The sequence below is a fragment of the Poecilia mexicana genome, unplaced genomic scaffold, assembly GCF_051168715.1.
Source record: "Poecilia mexicana isolate PSO_F unplaced genomic scaffold, ASM5116871v1 scaffold_23, whole genome shotgun sequence".
NCBI classification, from domain to species: Eukaryota; Metazoa; Chordata; class Actinopteri; order Cyprinodontiformes; family Poeciliidae; genus Poecilia; species Poecilia mexicana.
Genome location: NW_028263392.1, coordinates 3681690 through 3701713, shown reverse-complemented (window position 1 = coordinate 3701713; position 20024 = coordinate 3681690). Strand labels below are relative to the sequence as shown.

The window sequence follows — 20024 nt, the reverse complement described above, 5'->3', positions numbered from 1 at the left end:
ACAAAGAAAATGTTGATGCTCACTTTGCTGAGACTCGTCAAAATTCATCGGAAGACTCGGACTAATGTTGCGTTTCTAGAAATGTCAAACAGCGTCAGCAGAACCGTGTCCTGAGGGAAACTCGACTTTCACTTCGGCGAATTCTCATTCCAATTAGTGAGTTTCTAACCAATTCCCAAAACCAAACAACGGCTCTCCCGCTGAGAGCGCAGCAGCCGGCGACGGGGACGCCTGGACCTGTAAATATTTCATGGTTTCTTTCCTTTAACCCCGGGACTCCAGCTTCCTCTGCTGTGAGCGCAGAGCAAGTCCTGCAGAGGCTCGTTTTCAAATGTCAACGTTTGTGATATGGAACAGAGCCCAGAGGAGGAGTGATGTGCAGAAAACGATTCAAGACACAAATCACTGGAGAATACATTTGTTTTCAGTGAAGTCACCAGATGATGTGGGGAAAGATGCCGTCTTGGTTGAAGGCCAATGCGCCAATTACACAGCAGTGGAAGGTTAACGAGTTGGATGTGGTTTGCAGTCGAACAGGCAGAAGGTATGGTGCACCGATCAATCGGCACAGATTTTCTTCATTTCAGGTGATTGGCGATTGACTGATTCTTACCCACTAGAGAATTTTTTATTTCTTCAAAAACAAAAGTAACAAATCCAACGCCTTTTTTCTGTGTTATTGAAGACTTTGGCAACAGAGGGGTTTTTTTGTTTTGTTTTTTATTGGTATTGGCCAAAATCGGAATCGGTGCACCCCTAGTAGAAAGCCAAAGCAAGAACTTGGACAAAAGAAGCTAAAATCAAAATCCTGTAAAGTGCATGCAAAAATAGTTAACATTATTTTGTTTTTTTGGCAATTTTCTTACCAGGAACTTGTTTTAACTTCAACCATTTTCTCCTTAACATGTATTAGCAATAATGATAAACTCCTCATATCCATTCAACTTTAGTTCAGATCAGTTCTGTCTCTTCATAATTTATGAGGAATATGGCAGATTTTGATAGAAAATTTACATTTTTCAATACTTTTTAAACAAGTTTTAGTGTTAAAACCTTTTGACCAAAATGTACCAAAGACCCAAATAAATAAATGCATGTTATTAAATACTGTTACAATATCACAGTAAAATTATGATTATGGTAATGCAATTAAACTTTGGCTAAATTGACTTTATGTTTTAACTAGCAAACAAAAATATTACATGTAATCCAATAACCATATTCAACCTGAGACGCCTAACGATGCAACCTTTACTGTTAACCACATTGTGCTTCCATGGTAACACATAACCTGAAGACTTTATTGCTTTTTAACTGGTTATAAACTTTCAATAGTTTTATTAGTTTAGATTTTCTCAGACAGCAGCTTGGATATGAAATTTTAAACTAATCAGCCCACCAGAATCACTCTCCTGACCTTTTGGATCTCACTAGGAGTTAAAAATATTACCTTGGCTCAGTATCAAAGGCTAAGTGACACTTTGATGAAGTATGAGGAAATCTCATACCAATTAAAACGTAGTAAGTCAATGAAAACACATTTCCTGGTTTTTATTTTCTATTTTACCAACTCCTCTGACCTCTGAGCAATACTCCAGCTGAGGAAGAATGACAGCTGCTACAAGGACTTCCTAAGGGCAGAGTCTCCTGGTCTGAAAGCGAAACTCTGCCTTCACCGCCTCTTTCTCCAAAATCAATACTTTGTGCTTTTTTTTCCTGCACATCAATGCCAAATCAACAAGAAACCGAGCATGACCTTCAACATACCGACTGGTGTTTTCAACTTAGCATCAGCAGCAAATATTTTCAGCATAAACAGTCCTTCCCATCCGAAGCTGCATATCTGATGTGTTCGGACAAAAGCACCACGCAGTGTTTTTATCAGATAATCTACAAATTCACTTACTAAAAGAAAAAAAATATATATACATTTCTTTGCTTTCAAAATAAAATAAGTTTAACAAATTTCAAATTGCATCTTATTGAGAAATTTTTGTTCAATATAGTAAATATGTAAAATAATGAAATGAGACGGTTAAATTGAATAAAGTCTCATTAGAAAAGGCAAAATAAAACAGTAATGTATCTTGAAAATCAATCTCAATAGATATTTATATTTTATAGCATAGTGAGCACCATGTCCCATTGATTGAACGTGCAAATAGAAAGTGAAAAGGGATGAATGTTCATCTGTAAGCCTTCGGTTGTGGATGAGTCACGCCGCACCGCATCCCGACTGTAGCGTATGTCTCTTTAAGGAAAGAGGAACAGCAAGAACCTCTGTGACAGATCAGATGTTGGGGAAGAAGGGAGACCAAATGGAATGCGACGGTACAGAAGCAGCAGGGAGCGCGCCATGCTGCTAGACTGGATGTTTTCCACATCCATTACTGGCCTCATAAGGTCAGAACACAGTCCATGTGCCTTGCCCGGATTGTTGGAGAGCAAATATGGCACAAGACAGCAAACGTAAAGGAATGCATATTAAATATTTACACGTATTCAAATGTTATTTGTCTCGTTTGACATATTAGCCACATTTAGCATTCAGAGTGGAGTATGATAACCCACAGTAGCTTACGGGTTATCATATTACTGAAAATCCATATGCCACTGACACTAATGAAGCTAACGTTAGCATTGTTGCTAATTTCAGCATCAGAACCCCTGATTTGGGTCCGATCAGAGCTTAAACTAACTTTAGCATTTTAGGTCATTTTAGCTTATGCACATCTCGCATAGCAAATGGAGTAAGTCAATGTTAGTCAATATGCTAATGATTCCCCAGATGCTAATGACTACATTTTAGTTCACCTAAGCATTGTTGCTCATTTCAGCAGCAGAATGCTGGATTTCAGACACACACATGTTGGCAGGTCCCTTTTAAATTTCTTCAAAAATGTTCTAATTGCATTTTAATGTTTATTCTCTCTGCATTGAGTTCTTTATAGTACAAAAACACGTGTGTAGGATATAATTTCCTCTCCCCAGAAGTATTCAGTGCAGTTTCACCAAGGTATTTTGTCAATGTTTTGTAATCTAGTAAAAAATGTATATATATATTGTATTTGTATTATTTTCTACCAAGTCTAATTTTTGAGGGGTAATGGTCCATCCAGTCAACAGATGGAGAGACAGCACAGGGAGGAAGGTGCACCGGCAGGGTCATAGGAAAGGTCATTTTCTGCTAGGTAGTGCTTGGAACCCTGTGGTAACTGTCTGCAGTTCTAGTTTTATTTAAACTTTTACAGAGTGATTGAAATTTTTAAAGGAAACACAGCTAATGATGTTGAACGAGAATTCCTTGCTCACAGTATGTGCTCCATTCATCTTAAAAATGTTGCAACGAGCTGAGATCAGGACTCTGATCTTCCACACCAAACTCAATCACTCATGTTGTTATGGTAACTTGCTTTTGGTGGCAGCAGGTAGCCATTTTGGAACAGGAAGAGGAAACAGTTCAACAAAGTAGGAAGGATAAAATGATCACAACTAATGAATAATAACCCCATAATATAACGCCCTCAGAAACACAAGTGCCGTTTCCCGGGGCAACAACCAAAACCAGACTCGTCTCTTGAATCTACAGCACACCTGAAGTATGGAGGTATGTAGATATTGACACAGCTGAAAATTGCAACTAACTAGTAAAAAATTAAACATATTTACACTTTTGGAATCATCAATCCCAAAGAAATGCCAATTCAATCTTGAGAGAGACAAATTCATAAATGCTTGCATAACCACATGCTTTAGGTGCTGAGTTTTATACACGTGTAGTCATGGAAGGGGTTGGGCAACTGAATTCAACAATGTTGAGGACTTGTCTGTCACGTTCAACAACATATCATAAATCATGTTCTGAATGCTGCCTCTTAGTAGTCCTTATTGATCTATTCTTAATATATTTTTGGAGATGAAAACAGTCTCTGGCGCTCTGTTGTGCCTCTGAAGATGTGACGTTCTTGCCGCAGCCATTAAGCCCCTCAATTCATCAGCCCATCACTGTGCTTCACAAACAGAAATAAGAAAAGAAATGAAGTGAATGAAGCATTAAGATAAATGGTCGTGGGCTCTTAGGAAGAGAAAAATCAATTTTCCTTCAGATGGAGGGATATTTTAGGCATGGATGTCTGAATGGGAGAAGGTGCAGCAGCTTGTATTTCCATGGTGGCAGTTTTGCGTGGGTTGATCTATTTATATTTTTGGTGAGGCTAAACCAAGTAACTGCTATGAAAAGGCACATTGTAAACCATAAATAAAAGAAAAACTCAAAGTCGTGTGGCATTAACCAATAATTTACTTCATGTCCAAGCAAACAGTCACAGCAGGAATCATACAGCTCAGCCTGATTTCCCATGGGTCCAACAAGACGTCCTATTCTTACCAAACATCTTCAATATAAGCTTCTGGATAGTTTATTAAAACAGGACAATCTAAAAAAAAAAAAACAAAAGAAAAAAAACGAACAGTAGGGCAACAAAGACATTAAGTTAGACGGAATACTGTTTTCTTATTTGATACAGTGGGAAAGTCAAAAGAAATAAGCCAATGTATCAGCAAAAGGATCAATTATACACAAGAATAGACATGATGGGTATGTCCAACCATTGTAGCAAGCAGGAGACTGGTTCTGTGACCAACAGATGAATGTGTTTGGGTCCAGAATGTGCAGAATAAAGAGGAAGCTAAAAAAAAATAAAGAGGAAGCTAAAAAAAAAATGCTAAAAAAAAAAAAAAAAAAAAAAAAGAACGAGACCTTCATATTTGGATATATTTTCATCTGATGAAACTAAAGTGGAACTGTTTGGACATAATAAGAATTGTTGCAAATGGAGTGAAAAATGCAGAATGCTTGTACCATCCTGGATGGTAAGGGGGTGGCGGCATCATGCTGTGGGGCCATTTTGCTACTTCATGAGGACTGAATATTATGTGGTAATACTGAAGCAACTGCAGTCAGGAAGATTTTTTTAAACTTAGAATTTAAGACAAATTAGAGTTTTTGGGAACTTGCAATCAGTTATCAAAGATTTCCTAATGTATTTTTTTCCCTGCATTAGAGGGAATAAATGCAGGGATTTTATGTGAATTTCCATGATCGCAGAAAAACTAGAGGAACTATCTAGACAATGTGGCAAAGTCATCTTAGAAATGACTCCCCAGAATCAAACTGACATTGACATTTCAGTCTAAACCCCTTAGAAAACCTGTAGGTGTAAGCTGATGAGAGGAGAATATAAGACAAGGGATTTTTCAGACGCCAAAAAGCTTCTATGAGCTGCAGACGAGGAGAGATGTGGGAGTAAAACACAAAACAAAAAAACAACCAGTCATGGAGCTCAAAAGACAAATCAAAGACAACAAGCACACAAGTGGGTTAGCCCAACCTGCCTGCTCCAGTTATCTCCTTCAGAGGCTCTTGGGCGCTGCCGTCTGGTAGCTGAATGTCAAAAATTAAGATAAATGGAGTCGGGGCTGCAGGAGGAGAAACACCATGACTCAGAGACGCTGTGTTGAAGTCTGAGAGATTTGTATAGCTGGAGGAGGTACTTTAGAGGAGGAAAGAAGGCGGCTTTCGGCCAAAAAGGTCGCCAGAGTAAATCTCCGGCCACGGCAAACGCTTTCAACGCCTGCAACAGAGTCGGCCGTAAGCTCTGAGACTCAAAACGGCAAACACAAGAGCAAAGAGTTAGCAGAGTTACCAGGTCATGCAGGAGAGTCATGAATACTGCATCCATCTGTGGCTACAAAACAAGGTTTGTGCACAGTCAGCCTTTACTGGGTTTCACTAAAGTTAAAAATAGTCGTGGGGAAAGGTGGAACAGGGGACGCGTTCCCTCTTTGGGAGCGCTGTGCGGTCGCCAGCTGTCCGCCTCCAGCTCCGTGCTCTTTTTCACCAGGATGAACAAAAGCAAAGATCACTGAAAGCCATTTTACAAATGAATGGTAGCCTGATTTAATCCTTCGTTTACCGTAGGATTAAATGCACTTTAAAAAAAAAAAACGAGGATTATCACAGCACTTTCGTTGAGGAATGGCTGGAACCCGACGTAAAGCCCAACTGAAGAAGACGAGTTGTCCATTACCGGCTTGCGCAAGCTTATTTAACTCTAATTCAAAACTACGAAGAGAATACGCAACAAAACGGAAAATTCACATTTTTTCCGATTCAGTAAACACATTCAAGTGAACGTTGTTTCCAACTATGCTTGACGATGCCTAGCTTTTTTTTTTTAGACCATAAAACAGAGGTGCAAACATGTATTCACGCTGCGAAAGTCAATGTTTGCTAGATTTAGTTGAGAAACTACAAGAGTTCTTGAGAGAGATGATAGACCGATTCCTCCACAGACACCAATGAGAACATCTCATTTAAGCTGATTCTCCCAACTTCATACTTAAAGTCACAACTTTAAATTCACTATGAGGGATGTGAAAAAAAACCACAAAAAAAAAACCGTCTCGATTCCTAAAGTTTTTTTCCCCAATCGGCAGCGAGGTAATGTCACTTTTCAGTATAGTTGCTTTAGATGACAAAGAGGAGTTCACCCTGTTGGACTCGTTATCAGCTTTACTCCAGATTCATAAACATCATCAGTAGATTATAGATGTGGGAGGATTGTTGGACTTGTCTTGACAACAAAAAAGTAGTAAAACACAGCGTTCTGAGAAAACTCTCCCCACCGTAGAGTAAATCCTGTAGTAGAAATCAGTCACGACCACAAGCTGAACTACTAAAAGACTCTGCGGCGCCCTGCGACCCGGGGAGCACACCCACCTGGAAGCGAGATGGGTGACAGCTCGTTATAGCCCCCAAAGGAGGCGTTGCGGATGAGCTTGCGTCCGTCCGGGTGCGGAGGTCGAAGCGACGCCGTCCCGCCGCATGTGGAGAACCGCCGGCGGTTCAGCAGGCCCTCCTCCTTCATCATGGGGCCGGCACGGAGCTCCCTCGCCAGGGGGGGAGGAAAACACAAGGGGGCGCAAGGGAAGGGAGGAGGAGGCTGGAATGCTCTGGGGCGGAAGGTTGGAAGGTGATCGGGAAGCCAATTCCCTCTAGTGTGTGAGTGAAGCGGTGGAGGAGCACAACACGAAAACACACGCAGGCTTTGAATCAGTGCAGCCGACTGGCCCCCTCTCCCTCACACACACTCTCTCTCTCGCTATGCTATGAGAGGGGAGAGGCTGTAAGTACTTAATAAGGAATAAGCCGAGCCCCGCCTACTCTCTGTGCTCCGGATGGGAGGGGAGCCGCATCCTGACTCGATGTGTTCCACGTCTAGTCTTCCTCTGCTGCTGCATTTCTCCTCAGGAGTTTCTAATCGGCCCCTTTAGACGTAAAGGAACACTTCACTGCTTCCCCAGATGATTCATCTTTTCTAAACGTTGAACTAAGATGCCTGTTTTCTTTTTGTTGTCGTTTTTTTTAATGGCGGCTGTAAAAGCGGAGCCTCTATTTTGATTGTAATAGTAATCAGTCACATCACGGATATCGTGGATTCATATCCGTGACGTTCCGTCCTGCTTTTTATCTTTGGAAGACGAAGCGAAGACGACAGATAATGATGAGAATGAGGCAGAATCAAAAGCTCCACGACAGCTTGGCTTCCCCAAAAGCTCTCACCGCTCTCACACATTCCCAGATTTCATCCCAGACTCAAAACTGCCAGATTTTATCTGGATATATGAACATAAAACAATCCCCTTTAAATTTCTTCCACGGAACTAGATCTACTTGTAATCTGCTGATGAGATGGTCTTTTTGTCGTTTCTTTCTAGCTACTAGTTAGTTAGTCAGTCAGCAGTATAACAGATGACGTTAGATGAATAATAAAGAAACAGAAACTGGTAAAAACTATAGGTTGACTACCTAGAATAAACTGCAACAAACCTTCGTTCAAATGGTTCAGAAAGAGCAATTAGGATTTTTAAATGTAAGGTAAAATAAATAATAAAGCATAATGTGGCTCAAAGCACAGAGCATAGAATTAGACTGAACAGATCTGCTCTTATGGATCGGGCACATTGTCACCAATACCTGATCTATAAGTTTTTAAAGTATCGGGACCAACACAGATGTAAATGTTGGATCGGTGCATTTCTAGCTGGAGCTGCACAGACTTTATGGCAAAGAACTAACTTTGTAGTTAGCTGAATGTCACAAAGACAAAACATCATATTTAGTTGAATTTGTAAAAAAGAACAAAAAAACTGCAGTTAATCCAGTTTAATTAGGACTTCGGCATCAGTAAAGGGATTTCCAAAGAGCTACTTTCTGATAACGTACAGATTTATATCCTCATTTAGATTTTGTCCTGTAGAAACTTCATTTTGTTGTTTTCATAATTACCCAGACTTTGATGATGTTTGTTAAAAATGGCCAAGAACGCACAGATTTAACAAAAATCTAACTGTATATGTAGTTTCTGGCGCTATTATCCTGATAATTAACAGTAAAATGTCCCTAATGAGGGGTGTGTCCTTCTGTAATCCTAAAGGCCTGTAGCTGCTGTGAGGTCAGGGGTCATCGGGCAGCACAAAAACAAGCACAAAGCTCCATTAAAGACAGAAGGAAGACAAACTATTTGCCTTTATCTGGGATGAGAAAAGCCTTGAACCTTATCTTCAAAACCCCAATCTGTAAGGAAGAACATCTACAACACCGCCATCTTCTTTCCAATCAGCTGACCTGCCCTGTTTATTGTTGTGACTTCAACCTGTCTAAAAGCTCCGAGCGTCCCACTGGCCTTTTGTCAAGTCTCAGTCCGTGGAGACGGTTCATCAGAGACAGATTGACTGAGTATAAACAAGCATAATCCCTTCTAAAACTTCTGTGGCCGTGGCAACCGGCCGTTCCGCGCCTGAGAAATGCACAGCAATGGCCGTCTGACTCAAATGTGCTTTAATTAAAATAGGTAATTGGATGTTGGGAACGAGTGAATCATTTCCCACAGCTAATTAACCTGCGAGGAGAGGAGGCGTCCGTCGCCGCTGCGCCTAAAATTAGTCTGCATGTGGGTCAATTTTTTTCAAACTGGGTGCACATCTAACTGAAGGAAATATAATGAAATAGTTTTGAAAGGACTGAGGATTTTAGCAGCAACATGTACATCAGAGTCAGTCTGTCACATGCAGAAAACATAACCAAAGCCTTAAAGGAAACGCCATGTAAGCCTGGGATTACCTCTGGAACAAAGAGGCTATTTAAATCATTGATCTATTGACTCCGTCTACTGTCTTTGAGTCAATGCAACAACATTACTAAATTTAAAATCTGTTTTTTTATGTTCCTTTCATCTTTCTTCTGTCCTTAAATCAGCAATTTTCAGGAAAATAGAAGGTATAAAACCACGACAACACGGAAAACAAGTACTGCTCTACTGTACTGTACCTCGGTTTTCTTCTGGCTAACAATCAAGAGAAACTCAAAAGAGTCCAAAGCTGAGGAGCAGACAGCAGCTTAACCTCCCATGTCGCGCTACGGTCACTCCGAGTGCTCCAGCTGCCCGAGCGGCACTCGGAAACCCAGACGGAGATGTCGTCCATCGTGTCTTCCCGACCCGGTCGGCGTTCGGGTGGCCCGCTGGAGGAAGACGGGGAGGCTGCAGATCAGAGCGGCCCCCTCCGTTTAGCTAACCCGGTCTGACAGAGACTAATCCCTGCAGCTGATCCTAAATCCAAGCTGACCCCACCTGTTCCCTTTGCTTTTCGTCTTCCTCCGCTGCCCATTTCGCTTTCTTTTAAACAGAAATGCGCGCACGAAAGCGCTAAGCAGACTGAAGTTTTCTGTGTTTTGCCACATTACGACCAGGCCTGTCAACATAAGAAATTTTGACAGATGATAAATTGTCCCAGTAATTATTGCAATGAATGATGATATTGTCATTTTGGCCCAATTTACAAGTAATAAGTTGAACATGTCAAAGACCAATAAACTTGAATTTTGCAAAGAACACTTGACGCTGGAACTGGAAGATTTTGTTTTAAAGATCCAAAATAAAACATGACAACCTAATACAATGAAAAAAAAAGGGAATAAAAATCACTTACAATCGAAACCATGAATAAAATAGATTATTACGTTTCTGTAAACAAAATTGCCCTGGATTAATACAGTAACACTTTAATTTTAATTTTCTTGCTTGTTTGGTTTTTTTCTCGTTTCTCTTTCTACCAGAAACAAGATTCTTCCCGCTCCAGTAAGAATCTTTGAAAGAATGTATTTGTATTGTTATGCATGTTATCAGTTAAAAAATGGTCTCAAAACATTATTTGTTGCATTCACAATATACTGTCAAGCAAAATTTGTTTTCATGACAGGCGGCGATCCTTCTGTCCGCTGCATCATCACCTAGGACGATTCTTCAGAGATACTTGGATGATATAAGTTACAACGTTTAGTTTTATTTTGGTAGAAATACAGCATTATTGAACTGAATTGTTTAGATCAATTCACATTCATGTGTTAGAATGGCCTAGTCAAAGGCTGACGTAAAATTATTGAGAAGTCACTGCAGTGAAAGGTGATTCCGTAAAGTACTTAAAAGAACTCCCCACCACACTTTTCAGATTGTCATCCCACATCAAGTCCCGATTGAACCTCCTACGGCTCGTGGCTATAATGTGAGGAAATGAGGAAAACGTTCAAGGTGCAATAAATACGCAAGAACTGGAGTCGGTTGTTTCCAGACTGCTGATCCTCAAAGAGTCGGCGCCTACGGCTGAAGACGTCTCATCAAAACGGCTCCTCGCTGAGTCATAAAGCAGAGGCAACGCCGTTTCTGTGCGTGTGCGATAGGAAATCACCGAGATGAAGCCGACGCGCCATGAAAGCAGGAGCATCTTTAAATATTTAAACACTGACATTAATGCATGATTCCAGAAGCCAGAGTTATTGGTGAGAAAGAGTCACGGAGGGATTTTTACAAACGCTAACGAGTTAAAATATGGAAGAAATGCATATAAATATGAGAATAAGTGGAGCCTCAATGTCTGGAGATGACTCCATGTATTTAATATGCTAAACCTTCGTACTTGTACTTGACACTGCTGAAACAACCGCTCAGCTTCACACCTCAGCTGTGAATGTTCCCTCACAGCTCCGGCTGGATTTGAGTAATCTTACGTCACCGCGATGCGTCTCGCTGTACGGACAAACTGTAAAGCATTCTGACAGAGGAATTATGGGGGGAGGAGAAATAAAAAATAAAACTTTTTTTCTTTTTTCTTTAAATCGAGCAAAACAAACCGAAGCTCAAGCTGCCATCGAGACGGCTGTTCTGGACTGCAGCTTTGACTTTTCTTCGACAGATCAAGACCAGTGGCATTAATGGCTCTGACATCAGTATTGTTCGGGCTGAAAATCAGTTGCCATGGCTACCTATTTTGGTCTTGAAGGAGTTGAGGGTCAGAGAAGGTTTTTGCGAGTCGTGAAAACAAACAGAGGCAGTTTGGACGATGCTGCAGCATGTTAAGGTGTATCCTTAGGAAAATGTTCAGGTGCTTTTCTTAATCTGGATCATAACTGAAAACAACACGCTGGACATCGAAGTTATGACGGCCAAGTTATAACCAGAAACTTCAACCTAAACGGTTTTAAAATAATAACTTCACAACACAGATATTACTTTGTTCCATTTCCTCTTCTCATAAAAGAATGTTGAGAATGTTTCAAAATGTTTGATGGTAGACCAAGTGGAATTTTTCTTCCAATTCTGAATTATGCACTATTTTGAGTCAGTAACTTAAAAAATAAAAAATTCAAGGTGACTGAATGCAGATTTATATTTGTGTCATAGTAGCTCCCTCTTGTGGTATGAACACATCTTTAAACATACACATGTTTTCTAAAACCACTAACAAATGAAATTAAGCTCTAATATTATGACTGTCATTTTAAACCTGCTGACTACCTAATCAACATCGAATCACTAAGATGGACAACCATTCTTTCCGGACTCCATGATCAGGAGTGACTTCATTACTAAGACAATGAAGAACTGGTCAAAAGAAAGAGAAATCAATGTAGTTTTGTCAAGATGATACACTGTAATGTACCTTTAAGGTAACCGAGCAACCACCCTCAGGAAGATCTTCAATCCACAATCCTATCAGTGATTAACAGAAACTCGAATTTCATCAATAAGACCTGCACAAATCTTGAACGCGTATTCTTTATAAAGCCAGAAGAGGGCGCACTGAGACCGCAATGAGATGAATGAGTGGATAAGCAAGACGTTAGTGAAATCTATTCTATTTTGTTCCACAGCAAGACCTTTACCTAGTGTGAGGACAAAATACAGAACAACATTAATTTAATGAAAAGAGATACATTTGTACTTTTTAGAGGAGCATCAGTGCTAGCGGATATGGCGCTAAAATTAGCTCCAACCTGCTTAAAAGGCCTTAAATGAACTCATTCCTACAGGTTTTTAACTGATGACTGTGATTATGCACCCAGATTGTTATATCTCCATTCTTTTGAATTGATTTCAAAATGTTTAAACATGATTCTCAAAGTAAAACAACAAATTGAAGAAAAAGAAAAAAGCAAGATGAAAAAAACTAAATGTCCTGTATGTAAGTAAACACTGAACACACAGTGAAGAAAAGACGAGGTTCTTATCACCTCATAAACTCAGCAGGTCAGGCATACTCTGTGAGTCACGCTGCTGCTCAATCCAGACTAAGACAGCTAATCTGATTATTCTGCAAATGATAAATGTTTACTGGTTCAGGAGGAAGGCTACAGAAGTTGAGCCGTTTTATGCTGCTGCTGTAGCCTATACAGCTTCTCCTTATTGGGGCATGCCATTAGCAATGCATAAGGAGAGCAGTGACTGACCTGCGAAGCAGGTCAGTCACTGCCTCCATGCATTGCATGGCAGGCACCTATTGTTCTACACCCAATAGAATGCCTCTTTATTGGGGCATGCCATTAGCAATGCATAAGGAGAGCAGTGACTGACCTGCGAAGCAGGTCAGTCACTGCCTCCATGCATTGCATGGCAGGCACCTATTGTTCTTCACCTAATAGAATGTCTCTTTATTTATTGGGGCATGCCATTAGCAATGCATAAGGAGAGCAGTGACTGACCTGCGAAGCAGGTCAGTCACTGCCTCCATGCATTGCATGGCAGGCACCTATTGTTCTACACCCAATAGAACGCCTGGATATTATTATTATTATAACAACTTCTTCCATTACCGTTAATGCGGCTCGTACCGCTGCGTGCCCACCCACAAAAGTGGTATCAAAACGTGTGTCTCGATCCCGGCATTGGAGCTATTACTTTTATTGGGGATCGGAGTTACGACGGCGACGTAAAAAGCGAAAAACGAGCGAAATTTCCAACTGCCGAAACCTTAGAGTGTAACTGAAACCAACTGCCGCTTTTTAGAGTGAGAAAAAGAGTGGAATTTTGACCCCAAAATAATTTTGAAATTGCTCTCATGGGTGCAAAAATTGCTCTATTGGTATGAAAGTCGGTCATGACATTGATACGAATGCCTGCTCTGGTAAAATGTTTTCAAAATTTCCCTAGGGCTTACGGTTTTCTGTCCAGGTGCTTCAGAGCAAAGTTTTGGGACAGGATAACTGACGTTCCTCCCCAGTGTTTTACATACATTTCTGAAAAATCTCTGAGCTCAGCGCACACCATTTTTCTCTCATCACTGCAATTACTGTGATTGAGCTACAGATATGAATCGCGGTAATAGATGAGATGAGAAATAGCCCTCTCATATGCTTCAAACGGTTTTTAGATCGGACTTACGGAACCCGAACGGGAAGCAGTCGTTCGGACTGCTTTTTTCATTAAAACTGACTGGGTGTCTCATAAAGATAGATAAGTCTGACACACACAGGGCACTTTCATCACTATAGCAACAGAATGCAGAGAGGGAGAACTGCTGGGGTTTGGACTACAAAGACTCTGTAGTTCTAAATATGGCGGAACACTTTAATACTGAGGGCAGAGCAGAAGGTCAGAACTACAACATGGCGGAACACTCAATGATTACAGAGGAGGGCTGAGCTGGCAGTTAGAACTACTTCCTGTTTTGGGCATTATACAGGTGGATTAACCAAACCACTGTTACACATTGGATTAGTGTGGTTATGAAAATTAAGTTTACTGAAAGTTTCAAAATAAAACTCTGAAAATTGCACTGACAAAAGTGCATCGCCGTAGGCGATGCAAAAATGAAAATCTTTTTTTTATGTTTTTTTTCTCAGGATAGTGAACTGCCTTGCGCAGCAAGGCAGTTCATTAACATTAGCATTTCATGGTTGTCTCAAAGATTGAAATCCTTCCCCAGCTTTCTGTCTCACACACACAGCAGTTGGCTGAGGGCCAATCGCTATAGCAACAGAATCCAGAGAAAGGCAAATCTGCTGGTTTGGACTACAAACCAGCAGCCATAACTGCCATAACTGTAGTTCTATCTATGGCCAAGACTCAGTTAAAACAGAGGCCTGAGCAGCATGTCAGAACTACAACATGGCGGAACACTCAGTTATTACAGAGGAGGAGTTGGCTGGTATTATAAACAACTTGTGCTTTGAGCATTATATAACTGATTTAACCTGATCACTATTACACATGAAATTAGTGTGGCAATTTCAAATGAAGCTTATTGAAAATTTTCAAAATAAAAGCCTTGACAATTTTTACATCATGTAATTGCTCTTTTTACATACATTTCTGCAAAAAGTTCTGAGCTCAGCGCACACCATTTTTCTCTCATCACTGCAATTACTGTGAATGAGCTACAGATATGAATCGCGGTACTAAATGAGACGACAAATAGCCCTCTCATACGCTTCAAACGGTTTTCGAATACGTATCACGGTTCCCGAATGGAAAGGAGTTGTTCGGACAGCTTTTTGGAGTGAAACTGGCTGGCTCAAACACATAGAATTGTTTCTCCCCCTGTCTGGAGAAACACAGGGGGAGGCTTGATCACTATAGCAACAGAACACAGACAAAAGCCAAACTGCTCCTTAGGACTACAAAAACACCATCTTTGTAGTTCTAAACACGATGGAACACTTTACTACAGAGGCCTGAGCAGAAGGTCGGAAGGTCAACATGGTGGAACCCTCAATCATTACAAAGGAGGGCTGAGCTGGCAGTTAAGAAGTACATAATGGTGGAACTCTGACTTATTACAGAAAGAAGGTGAGCAGAATGTTATAACTACAGACAGGGCAGAATGTTCTGGGCATTATATATGAACTGGTTTAACCCAACCACTGTTAGACATGGGATTAGTGTGGCCATTTAAAATGAAGCTTACTGAAAATTTCAAAATAAAAGCCTGACTATTCCTCTCAGGCCTTTATTATGTTTTTCTCTCAGGTTAGTGCAGAGAGAACTACAGATTTAAATCGCGGTTCCATCGGAGACAAGAAATTGCCCTCTTATATGCTTCAAAAAGTTTTCGGATTGCTCTTATGGATGCTGAACAGTAAGCCGCTTTGATCAGAAAAACTAACTGCTTCAAAGAGTTGCTGCACTCCTCTCATGCTAGTGCAACGCCCTAGGCGTTGCAATAATATTAAGCTTTTTTCGCATTTTTTTTCCTCAGGATAGTGAACTGCCTTGCGCAGCAAGGCAGTTCATTAACATTAGCACAAGATTGTGCACAACATTAGCACAAACTTTAGCATTTTACTGCCCCCACTAGTGCACTGCCTTGCGCAGCAAGGCAGTGCACATCCTAACATCCTAACATCCTACATGAATATTAGTCTTCACGCTAATATTAGCATTTTGGCTTATGCATTAATTTCAACATACTGAATGGTACAGGTGCAGTTTAGTCAACATGTTTCTGACTCACCACAGGTTATTGACTACATTGAAGCTTTCTTTAGCATTAATGCTAATTTTTTGCATCAGAACGCTTGATTAAAAACCGACGGGCACACTTTGGCATGCCCCTTAAAATTTCTGCGGAATTTTCTAGTATATATCTTTATTTTTCTTCCATTACCGTTAATGCGGCTCGTACCGCTGCGTGCCCACCCACAAAAGTGGTATCAAATCGTGCGGCTCGATGCCGAGAAGGGAGCTATTATTTTTATTGGGGATCGGAGTTACGATGGCGACGTAAAAAGCGAAAAACGAGCGAAATTTCCAACTGCCGAAACGCAGAGTGTAACTGACACCAACTGCCGCTTTTTTAGAGTGAGAAACAGGGTGGAATTTTGACCCCAAAATAATTTTGAAATCGCTCTCATAGGTGCAAAAATTGCTCTATTGGTATGAAAGTCGGTCATGACATTGATACGAATGCCTGCTCCGGTAAAATGTTTTCAAAATTTCCCTAGGGCTTACGGTTTTCGGTCTAGGTGCTTCAGAGCAAAGTTTTGGGACAGGATAACTGACGCTCCTCCCCAGTGTTTTACATACATTTCTGAAAAATCTCTGAGCTCAGCGCACACCATTTTTCTCTCATCACTGCAATTACTGTGATTGAGCTACAGATATGAATCGCGGTAATAGATGAGATGACAGATAGCCCTCTCATATGCTTCAAACGGTTTTTGGATCGGCCTTACGGATCCTGAACGGGAAGCAGTCGTTCGGACTGCTTTTTTCATTAAAACTGACTGGGTGTCTCATAAAGATAGATAAGTCTGACACACACAGGGCACTTTCATCACTATAGCAACAGAATGCAGAGATAGGGAGGACTGCTGGGGTTTGGACTACAAATACTCTGTAGTCCTAAGAATGGCGGAACACTTTAATACAGAGGGCAGAGCAGAAGGTCAGAACTACAACATGGCGGAACACTCAATTATTACAGAGGAGGCCTGAGCTGGCAGTTAGAACTACTTCCTGTTTTGGGCATTATACAGATGGATTAACCAAACCACTGTTACACATTGGATTAGTGTGGTTATGAAAATTAAGTTTACTGAAAGTTTCAAAATAAAACTCTGAAAATTGCACTGACAAAAGTGCATCGCCGTAGGCGATGCAAAAATGAAAATCTTTTTTTTATGTTTTTTTTCTCAGGATAGTGAACTGCCTTGCGCAGCAAGGCAGTTCATTAACATTAGCATTTCATGGTTGTCTCAAAGATTGAAATCCTTCCCCAGCTTTCTGTCTCACACACACAGCAGTTGGCTGAGGGCCAATCGCTACAGCAACAGAATCCAGAGAAAGGGAAATCTGCTGGTTTGGACTACAAACCAGCAGCCATAACTGCCATAACTGTAGTTCTATCTATGGCCAAGACTCAGTTAAAACAGAGGCCTGAGCAGCATGTCAGAACTACAACATGGCGGAACACTCAATTATTACAGAGGAGGAGTTGGCTGGTATTCTGAACTACTTGTGCTTTGAGCATCATATAACTGATTTAACCCGATCACTATTACACATGAAATTAGTGTGACCATTTCAAATGAAGCTTATTGAAAATTTTCAAAATAAAAGCCTTGACAATTTTTACATCATGTAATTGCTCTTTTCACATACATTTCTGCAAAAAGTTCTGAGCTCAGCGCACACTATTTTTCTCTCATCACTGCAATTACTGTGAATGAGCTACAGATATGAATCGCGGTACTAAATGAGACGACAAATAGCCCTCTCATACGCTTCAAACGGTTTTCGAATACGTATCACGGTTCCCGAATGGAAAGGAGTTGTTCGGACAGCTTTTTGGAGTGAAACTGGCTGGCTCAAACACATAGAATTGTTTCTCCCCCTGTCTGGAGAAACACAGGGGGAGGCTTGATCACTATAGCAACAGAACACAGACAAAAGCCAAACTGCTCCTTAGGACTACAAAAACGCCATCTTTGTAGTTCTAAACACGATGGAACACTTTACTACAGAGGCCTGAGCAGAAGGTCGGAAGGTCAACATGGTGGAACCCTCAATCATTACAAAGGAGGGCTGAGCTGGCAGTTAAGAAGTACATAATGGTGGAACTCTGACTTATTACAGAAAGAAGGTGAGCAGAATGTTATAACTACAGACAGGGCAGAATGTTCTGGGCTTTATATATAAACTGGTTTAACCCAACCACTGTTAGACATGGGATTAGTGTGGCCATTTAAAATGAAGCTTACTGAAAATTTCAAAATAAAAGCCTGAATATTCCTCTCAGGCCTTTATTATGTTTTTCTCTCAGGTTAGTGCAGAGACAACTACAGATTTAAATCACTGCCCTCTTATATGCTTCAAAAAGTTTTCGGATTGCTCTTATGGATGCTGAACAGTAAGCCGCTTTGAAACTAACTGCTTCAAACTGTTAGAATTCTGTCTCTCCCTGTGTGTCTCACTAACATGATAGTTGAGCTGCTCTTTAGAACTACAATGACTGAAGGTCAGAACTACAACATGGCGGAACTCTCAGATACCACAGATTAGGGCTGAACTGGCATTTAGAACTACTTGCTGTTTTGGGCATTATATAGTTGGATTAACCCAACCACTGTTACACATTTTATTGCTGTGGTCAATTAAAATGAAGCTTAATGAAAATTTCAAAATAAAAGCCTTGATATTTTTCACATCAGCTTTGGGCTTTATGTGAATGGTTTAAACAAACTACTGTTACACATTGAATTGGTGTGGTGGTTAAAATGAAGCCTACTGAAAGTTTCAAAATAAAAGTCTGCATATTCCTCTCATGCTAGTGCAACGCCGTAGGCGTTGCAATAATATTAAGCTTTTTTCGCATTTTTTTCCTCAGGATAATGAACTGCCTTGCGCAGCAAGGCAGTTCATTAACATTAGCACAAGTTTAGCATTTTACTGCCCCCACTAGTGCACTGCCTTGCGCAGCAAGGCAGTGCATTAGCATTAGCATTAGTCTTTTCCCTAAAGGTAGCTATTAGCTAATTTTCTTACTTATTAGCGATGTTCAGTATACTGAATGGAGTAAATCAATGACAGAAAACATGCTAGTGATGCCACACATCCTACATGAATATTAGTCTTCACGCTAATATTAGCATTTTGGCTTATGCATTAATTTCAACATACTGAATGGTACAGGTACAGTTTAGTCAACATGTTTCTGACTCGCCACAGGTTATTGACTACATTGCAGCTTTCTTTAGCATAAATGCTAATTTTTTGCATCAGAATGCTTGATTAAAAACCGACGGGCACACTTTGGCATGCCCCTTAAAATTTCTGTGGAATTTTCTAGTTGGGGCATGCCATTAGCAATGCATAAGGAGAGCAGTGACTGACCTGCGAAGCAGGTCAGTCACTGCCTCCATGCATTGCATGGCAGGCACCTATTGTTCTACACCCAATAGAACGCCTGGATATTATCAGTGAGAATGCATTCAATGCATTCTCACTACTAGTGTTTCTGTTTTTCTTTATTATCAGTGAGAATGCATTCAATGCATTCTCACTACTAGTGTTTCTGTTTTTCTTTATCAGTGAGAATGCATTCAATGCATTCTCACTACTAGTGTTTCTGTTTTTCTTTATTATCAGTGAGAATGCATCCAATGCATTCTCACTACTAGTGTTTCTGTTTCCCTTTATTATTATTATTATTATTATTATTATTATATAATGTTCCGTACGTTTTTTGTCGTTTAACTATTTCTACTATCTTTCACTAATTCTACTAATTCATATATCAAAACGTTCAGCTCCTTCAGGAGAATCTTGCTTTATCTTTTGGTAAACTTCACTATTGCACTTTTTGAAATAATTGCCCTTTTGTGCAAATTTATTGCCCCATTCATTCCTATGCTGGAATTCACTAACAGACGTCAGTTGCTAGAGTGTACACTCTACTAACTGCCGTTTTTGAACTTTTTTCTGCTTTTTGACAAACAAAATGATGCTGTTCATACATATTTCACTGTAGAGAAATAATTTATGCATTAAAATGTAGCTACGTGTGTCTACTTTATGGAATTATAAGTTTTGTTGCTACAGGTCTTACTGTTTTCTGTCAAACTCTTCTGGAGTACAACCATGTCACACTTTCTCCTATTCTTTCAATGTATTTTTGTCTTGTGCTCTGTT

The 20024-nt window shown here is 40.3% G+C and overlaps 1 protein-coding gene across 3 annotated transcripts in view; it reads right to left on the bottom strand.

Annotated features, from left to right (window-relative positions):
• osbpl8 (oxysterol binding protein-like 8) overlaps window positions 1–20024 on the bottom strand; it is a 128055-nt gene that overhangs the window by 15811 nt on the left and 92220 nt on the right. The gene's annotated exons all lie outside the window — the stretch shown is intronic.